Genomic DNA, 8138 nt, shown 5'->3' on the forward strand with positions numbered 1-8138 from the left:
TGACAGCGCCCTCTCCTAAAAACAAGTCTGCGGATGCATGTGTTTTTTATATTGTCAATAAATGGATGCCTTGCGGAGTTGTTTCACTCTGCATAATTAAATACTTCATGAAGGATTGCAATTTAGTTTAATATCCCTTTAATATATCTTTGGTATTTAAACAGTGATTGTATATTTTTCAGCTTTTACTCATAATTTAAAGCAAAGGCAGATGCGCAATTTGATATGACACCACTATTATTGCCAGGCTCTTCAAACATTTTTTTTTGGCTATAGTTGCTGAGATGAACAGCCAACAGAATGAGAAACAGATGGTTATTTTGCAGGCCTTCACTTATGGTACAATGATATAAGGACAAATGTTTAAAAAATGTTTATGTTACTATGCTTGGATATTGTCTTCTCATCTTATAGGTAATTCTTTAAAACCTAAATGCTGACATTATAAGTTATATGTTGCTGGTATGCTATTAGCATGCTGTTTAATTAAAAAAAAATGGCAACATATTTTAAAGTTGATATATTTAATTTAATACATTTTTCTAAAGGATTGTGTATTTTATAAAAGATGCAATAAGTTCTGATGCTTTCTTGAACATATGATAAATAACCCGTTTGGTGCAACATGCAATTTAAATTAAACTATTTTGTGTACTTAATAGAAAATAGAATACTGAATAGCTGCTTATTGAAATGGACTTAAATATTAAATTTACAGAAAAAGATCACCATTTTACAAACGCTGTTATTCAAAAGCTTACCATTTTGAATAACTAAACAAATTTGGCACATGAATTTAGATAAGAAGTCTGGATGTTGTAGTAGTATTAAGCAGTTTTCTCACAAGTTTCTCAGCAAGTTTTCTCACCCAACTGAATTAATAATATATATATACAGGTAGCCCTCAGTTTACGCCGGGGTTAGGTTCCAGAAGGAATGGTTGTAAATCGAAACCGTTGTAAATTGAAACCCAGTTTATAATGTAAGTCAATGGGAAGTGAGGGAGTTAGGTTCCAGGCCCCTCTCAAAATTGTCATAAGTAACACCTAATACATTATTTTTAAAGCTTTGAAATGAAGACTTTAAATGCTAAACAGCATTATAAACCTAATAAAATAATCACACAACACAGAATATATAATTAAACTAAGTTAAATGAACAAAAACATTTGCTAGACAGCATTATAAACCTATTAAAATAATCACACAACACAGACTTCACTTGCATTTTTCTGCAAACAGTTCTTTCTATGCATTCGATTCAAATCTGGACTGATTTATAGACAGGAAAATCTTGTTCCTTGGAAATCTGCTAAATAGCTCAGGTCTGGTTAAACTGATTCATTTCAGCTTGCTTGGCTTTGCTGCAACAAAAGCTGACAGCTCCACCTACTGGCTATTTTAATAAAGGCACTGCTTCTCAATGCTTTTCAATAGCAGTCACATGACTGGAAAAAAAGGTTGTTATTCTGAAACGGTGTAAATTGAACTGTTGTAAAACGAGGGCCACCTGTATGTATATATATATATATATATATATATATATATATATATATATATATATATATATATATATATATACAGGGAGTGCAGAATTATTAGGCAAATGAGTATTTTGACCACATCATCCTCTTTATGCATGTTGTCTTACTCCAAGCTGTATAGGCTCGAAAGCCTACTACCAATTAAGCATATTAGGTGATGTGCATCTCTGTAATGAGAAGGGGTGTGGTCTAATGACATCAACACCCTATATCAGGTGTGCATAATTATTAGGCAACTTCCTTTCCTTTGGCAAAATGGGTCAAAAGAAGGACTTGACAGGCTCAGAAAAGTCAAAAATAGTGAGATATCTTGCAGAGGGATGCAGCACTCTTAAATTGCAAAGCTTCTGAAGCGTGATCATCGAACAATCAAGCGTTTCATTCAAAATAGTCAACAGGGTCGCAAGAAGCGTGTGGAAAAACCAAGGTGCAAAATAACTACCCATGAACTGAGAAAAGTCAAGCGTGCAGCTGCCAAGATGCCACTTGCCACCAGTTTGGCCATATTTCAGAGCTGCAACATCACTGGAGTGCCCAAAAGCACAAGGTGTGCAATACTCAGAGACATGGCCAAGGTAAGAAAGGCTGAAAGACGACCACCACTGAACAAGACACACAAGCTGAAACGTCAAGACTGGGCCAAGAAATATCTCAAGACTGATTTTTCTAAGGTTTTATGGACTGATGAAATGAGAGTGAGTCTTGATGGGCCAGATAGATGGGCCCGTGGCTGGATTGGTAAAGGGCAGAGAGCTCCAGTCCGACTCAGACGCCAGCAAGGTGGAGGTGGAGTACTGGTTTGGGCTGGTATCATCAAAGATGAGCTTGTGGGGCCTTTTCGGGTTGAGGATGGAGTCAAGCTCAACTCCCAGTCCTACTGCCAGTTTCTGGAAGACACCTTCTTCAAGCAGTGGTACAGGAAGAAGTCTGCATCCTTCAAGAAAAACATGATTTTCATGCAGGACAATGCTCCATCACACGCGTCCAAGTACTCCACAGCGTGGCTGGCAAGAAAGGGTATAAAAGAAGAAAATCTAATGACATGGCCTCCTTGTTCACCTGATCTGAACCCCATTGAGAACCTGTGGTCCATCATCAAATGTGAGATTTACAAGGAGGGAAAACAGTACACCTCTCTGAACAGTGTCTGGGAGGCTGTGGTTGCTGCTGCATGCAATGTTGATGGTGATCAGATCAAAACACTGACAGAATCCATGGATGGCAGGCTTTTGAGTGTCCTTGCAAAGAAAGGTGGCTATATTGGTCACTGATTTGTTTTTGTTTTGTTTTTGAATGTCAGAAATGTATATTTGTGAATGTTGAGATGTTATATTGGTTTCACTGGTAAAAATAAATAATTGAAATGGGTATATATTTGTTTTTGTTAAGTTGCCTAATAATTATGCACAGTAATAGTCACCTGCACACACAGATATCCCCCTAAAATAGCTATAATTAAAAACAAACTAAAAACTACTTCCAAAACTATTCAGCTTTGATATTAATGAGTTTTTTGGGTTCATTGAGAACATGTTTGTTGTTCAATAACAAAATTAATCCTCAAAAATACAACTTGCCTAATAATTCTGCACTCCCTATATATATGTTTTCACTTTAGTGCATTATTATAATGAACTTTGCCTTTGGTAATTGAAGGATTATTGCTTGTGGTGAACCACATCATTTCAGTAGCTGGCTACATATTTTACTGTGAGTGGCCCATTAGGGAACATTTTCATTTCTATAGTATTTATTTAAGGTATTTTTTATATTAAATATTGTGCTATAGCTGACTAATGTCCCTGTTTGATTTTTTTATTTCACAGTTTGAGTGCAGTATCCTAGACTTTTGGATGTACCTTATTTTCAACATTTAACCTCCTTTTTTATTTATTTTTTAAAATTTCTTATAAACAATTTATCTCTAGGTTTCATCTACTGAATATATATTTATTTTATTAATTTAATATGGAAAGAGCAAACTTCTTTTTGATACTTTTTGTGATTTTTGTTATGCTCTGTATGCAAGTTATTTAACCACAGAGATTCTAGTTTAGCTCTCCTATTTAAATAAGTAAATAAAGTTTAATTAAAATAAAAATGGTGGTATATTTTTTGAAAACTTTTGATATTTTGAAAGGGACATTATTCATGCTAGTTTATCTCTAAGACTCCTGTCTGGGGAACAATGGAACAGGGCCCTTTGCGGGGCATGCCCCAAGAAAATCAGCTCTTTTGCCTGTAAAAAAAAACATACAATACCCCCCCCCAACATTGCAACCTACCACCCACATACCCCTAATCTAACCCAAACCCCCCTTAAATAAACCTAACACTAAGCCCCTGAAGATCTTCCTACCTTGTCTTCACCATCCAGGTATCACCGATCCGTCCTGGCATCCGGTGCTGAAGAGGTCCAGAAGAGGCTCCAAAGTCTTCCTCCTATCCGGCAAGAAGAGGACATCCGGACCGGCAAAAATCTTCTCCAAGCGGCATCTTCGATCTTCTTCCATCCGGTGCGGAGCGGGTCCATCTTGAAGCAGCCGACGCGGATCCATCCTCTTCTTCCGTTGTCTCCCGACGAATGACGGTTCCTTTAAGGGACGTCATCCAAGATGGCGTCCCTCGAATTCCGATTGGCTGATAGGATTCTATCAGCCAATCGGAATTAAGGTAGGAATCAGCCAATCAGAATCAAGTTCAATCAGATTGGCTGATCCAATCAGCCAATCAGATTGAGCTCGCATTCTATTGGCTGTTCCGATCAGCCAATAGAATGCGAGCTCAATCTGATTGGCTGATTGGATCAGCCAATCGGATTGAACTTGATTCTGATTGGCTGATTCCATCAGCCAATCAGAATATTCCTACCTTAATTCCGATTGGCTGATAGAATCCTATCAGCCAATCGGAATTCGAGGGACGCCATCTTGGATGACGTCCCTTAAAGGAACCGTCATTCGTCGGGAGACAACGGAAGAAGAGGATGGATCCGCGTCGGCTGCTTCAAGATGGACCCGCTCCGCACCGGATGGAAGAAGATCGAAGATGCCGCTTGGAGAAGATGTTTGCCGGTCCGGATGTCCTCTTCTTGCCGGATAGGAGGAAGACTTTGGAGCCTCTTCTGGACCTCATCAGCACCGGATGCCAGGACGGATCAGTGATACCTGGATGGTGAAGACAAGGTAGGAAGATCTTCAGGGGCTTAGTGTTAGGTTTATTTAAGGGGGGTTTGGGTTAGATTAGGGGTATGTGGGTGGTGGGTTGTAATGTTGGGGGGGGGTATTGTATGTTTTTTTTACAGGCAAAAGAGCTGATTTTCTTGGGGCATGCCCCGCAAAGGGCCCTGTTCAGGGCTGGTAAGGTAAAAGAGCTTTTACATTTATTAATTTAGAATAGGGTAGGGAATTTTTTATTTTGGGGGTCTTTGTTATTTTATTAGGGGGCTTAGAGTAGGTGTAATTAGTTTAAAATTGTTGTAATATTTTTCTAATGTTGGTAAATATTTTTTTATTTTTTGTAACTTAGTTCTTTTTTATTTTTTGTACTTTAGTTAGTTTATGTAATTGTAGTTATTTGTAGCAATTGTATTTAATTTATTTATTGATAGTGTAGTGTTAGGTTAATTGTAGGTAATTGTAGGTAGTTTATTTAATTAATTTATTGATAGGGTAGTGTTAGGTTTAATTATAACTTAGGTTAGGATTTATTTTACAGGTAAATTTGTTATTATTTTAACTAGGTAACTATTAAATAGTTCTTAACTATTTAATAGCTATTGTACCTGGTTAAAATAATTACAAAGTTACCTGTAAAATAAATATTAATCCTAAAATAGCTACAATATAATTATAATTTATATTGTAGCTATATTAGGATGTATTTTACAGGTAAGTATTTAGCTTTAAATAGGAATAATTTATTTAATAAGAGTTAATTAATTTCGTTAGATTTAAATTATATTTAAGTTAGGGGGGTGTTAGTGTTAGACTTAGCTTTAGGGGTTAATCCATTTATTATAGTAGCGATGAGCTCCGGTCGTCAGATTAGGGGTTAATAATTGAAGGTAGGTGTCGGCGATGTTAGGGAGGGCAGATTAGGGGTTAATACTATTTATGATAGGGTTAGTGAGGCGGGTTAGGGGTATATACATTTATTATAGTAGCGGTGCGGTCCACTCGGCAGATTAGGGGTTAATAAGTGTAGGCAGGTGTCGGCGACGTTGAGGGGGGCAGATTAGGGGTTAATAAATATAATATAGGGGTCGGCGATGTTAGGGCAGCAGATTAGGGGTACATAGGGATAATGTAAATTGCGGCGGTTTACGGAGCGGCAGATTAGGGGTTAATAATATAATGCAGGTGTCAGCGATAGCGGGGGCGGCAGATTAGGGGTTAATAAGTGTAAGGTTAGGGGTGTTTAGACTCGGGGTACATGTTAGGGTGTTAGGTGCAGACGTAGGAATTGTTTCCCCATAGGAAACAATGGGGCTGCGTTAGGAGCTGAACGCTGCTTTTTTGCAGGTGTTAGGTTTTTTTTCAGCTCAAACAGCCCCATTGTTTCCTATGGGAGAATCGTGCACGAGCACGTTTTTGAGGCTGGCCGCGTCCGTAAGCAACTCTGGTATCGAGAGTTGCATTTGCGGTAAAAATGCTCTACGCTCCTTTTTTGGAGCCTAACGCAGCATTTTTTGGAACTCTCGATACCAGAGTTAATTTTATGGTGCGGCCAGAAAAAAGCCCGCAGAGCGTTAACAGCCCTTCTACCGCCAAACTCCAAATCTAGGCCTATATACGAAAGCTTAACCAAATATGAAAATGACTCTGCTTTTGATAAGTTGAATAAAGATGTACAAAAGAAAATTAAAAAATTATAGAGTGAATTAAAATGTCATAAGAGATGTAAGCTAATAAGAGACCAGGGGGACAATAGGAAAGATTGAGTGTACATATATAGGAATAAACCAAATCCTTGAAACCATTATGATTTGGGAACTGACAACTCTTATATGGACTCTGATGGGGAGAAAAAAATGGTAGAACTAATCATTCACAGTAGCCCTCTTTAGGCTTAAAGGGACACAAAAGTCCAAAAAAACTTTCATGATTCAAATAGGGCATGTAATTTTAAACAACTTTCCAATTTACTTTCGTCACAAATTTTGCTTTGTTATTCTTAGTTGAAAGCTAAACCTAGGCGGTTCATATGCTAATTTCTTAGACCTTGAAGGCTAATCTAAATGCATTTTGGCCGTTTTTCACCACTAGAGGGCATAAGTTCATGTGTTTCATATTGATAACACTGAGCTCATGCACGTGAATTTACAGAGGAGTGAGCACTGATTGGCTAAAATGCAAGTCTGTCAAAATAACTGAAATAAGGGGGCAGTCTACAGAGGCTTGGGTACAAGGTAATCACAGAGGTAAAATGTGTATTATTATAACTGTTAGTTATGCAAAACTGGTGAATGGGTAATTAAGGAAATATCTATCTTTTAAAACAACAAAAATTCTGGTGTTGACTGTCCCTTTAAGACCAGGTGAGGAGGAAGGAAGAGAAATAATAAGGCCCTCTCAAGAAAGGAGAGATGGGGGAGGGGGAAACAGGAGATATCAGTGACAATGCATAATGATCCGGAATCCATCACGGTACAATTAGGAAATGGAGTGGAATCCCTTTTGGGTGCCCACCCGCCTTTTGAAAATAATACTAACATACTTAACCTTTCCTCTTTCCCTCTGAATTTAGAACACATTAGGATATTAGAGAAAGAATTGAGAAGCACAGAATACTTTGGAAACCATTTTGGGTGACCAATGTAATGGTAGCCAAATTGAAGCAGTTCCAAAAACTGATTTTAAGACAAATTAGTTTATATGCCCTTGTTTTCATCCATTCATAACATATAGTTTTTGTCCAAAATGTATCAGAGGAAATTACTCAGATAAAAATGACAGGCGTTGCAAATGATAATCTGTCATGGAGAGAGAGTCAAGCTCTCCGTCACTTAATGAATCATAAAGAACTAGTGATAAAGCTGGCCGATAAGAGTGGCAATGCTGTAATTGTAGATCAAGAATATTATATCACAGAAGCTATGCATCAATTGTCAGACACTAATCAATATTTTCGAGTAACTTGTGATGACTTTTGAAAATCCCATAATTAACTGTTGTTCCTACTAAATGATCAGAGAGAATTTAATCCCTGGTCAAGAATTCAGTTTCCTGTATAATGACAAACCAAAGACTCCAATTATATTTTAGATTCCTAAACTACATAAATCTATCCAAAGACCTCCAAGTTGCCCAATAATTTCAGGCATAGGGGGTCCAAAAGAAGGCATTAGTAGATACATAGATTATTTTCTGCATCCTTTTTGACAAAATTGAGAACATTTGTACAGGACTCTACTGATATAGTTGAAAAACTTGATGGAATCAAAGTCTCTGAGCATACCTTATTTGTTTCCTTAGACATAGAATCCCTTTATTCATCAATCCCTCATGCTTTAGGAATACAAGCAAGTAAGAGCTAATTACATACTAGAGGCCCCGAGTATTACAGAAATACCAAATTTGTGGTTAAGCTCCT

This window comes from Bombina bombina, chromosome 3, assembly GCF_027579735.1.
Source record: "Bombina bombina isolate aBomBom1 chromosome 3, aBomBom1.pri, whole genome shotgun sequence".
In the NCBI taxonomy this organism is placed as follows: domain Eukaryota; kingdom Metazoa; phylum Chordata; class Amphibia; order Anura; family Bombinatoridae; genus Bombina; species Bombina bombina.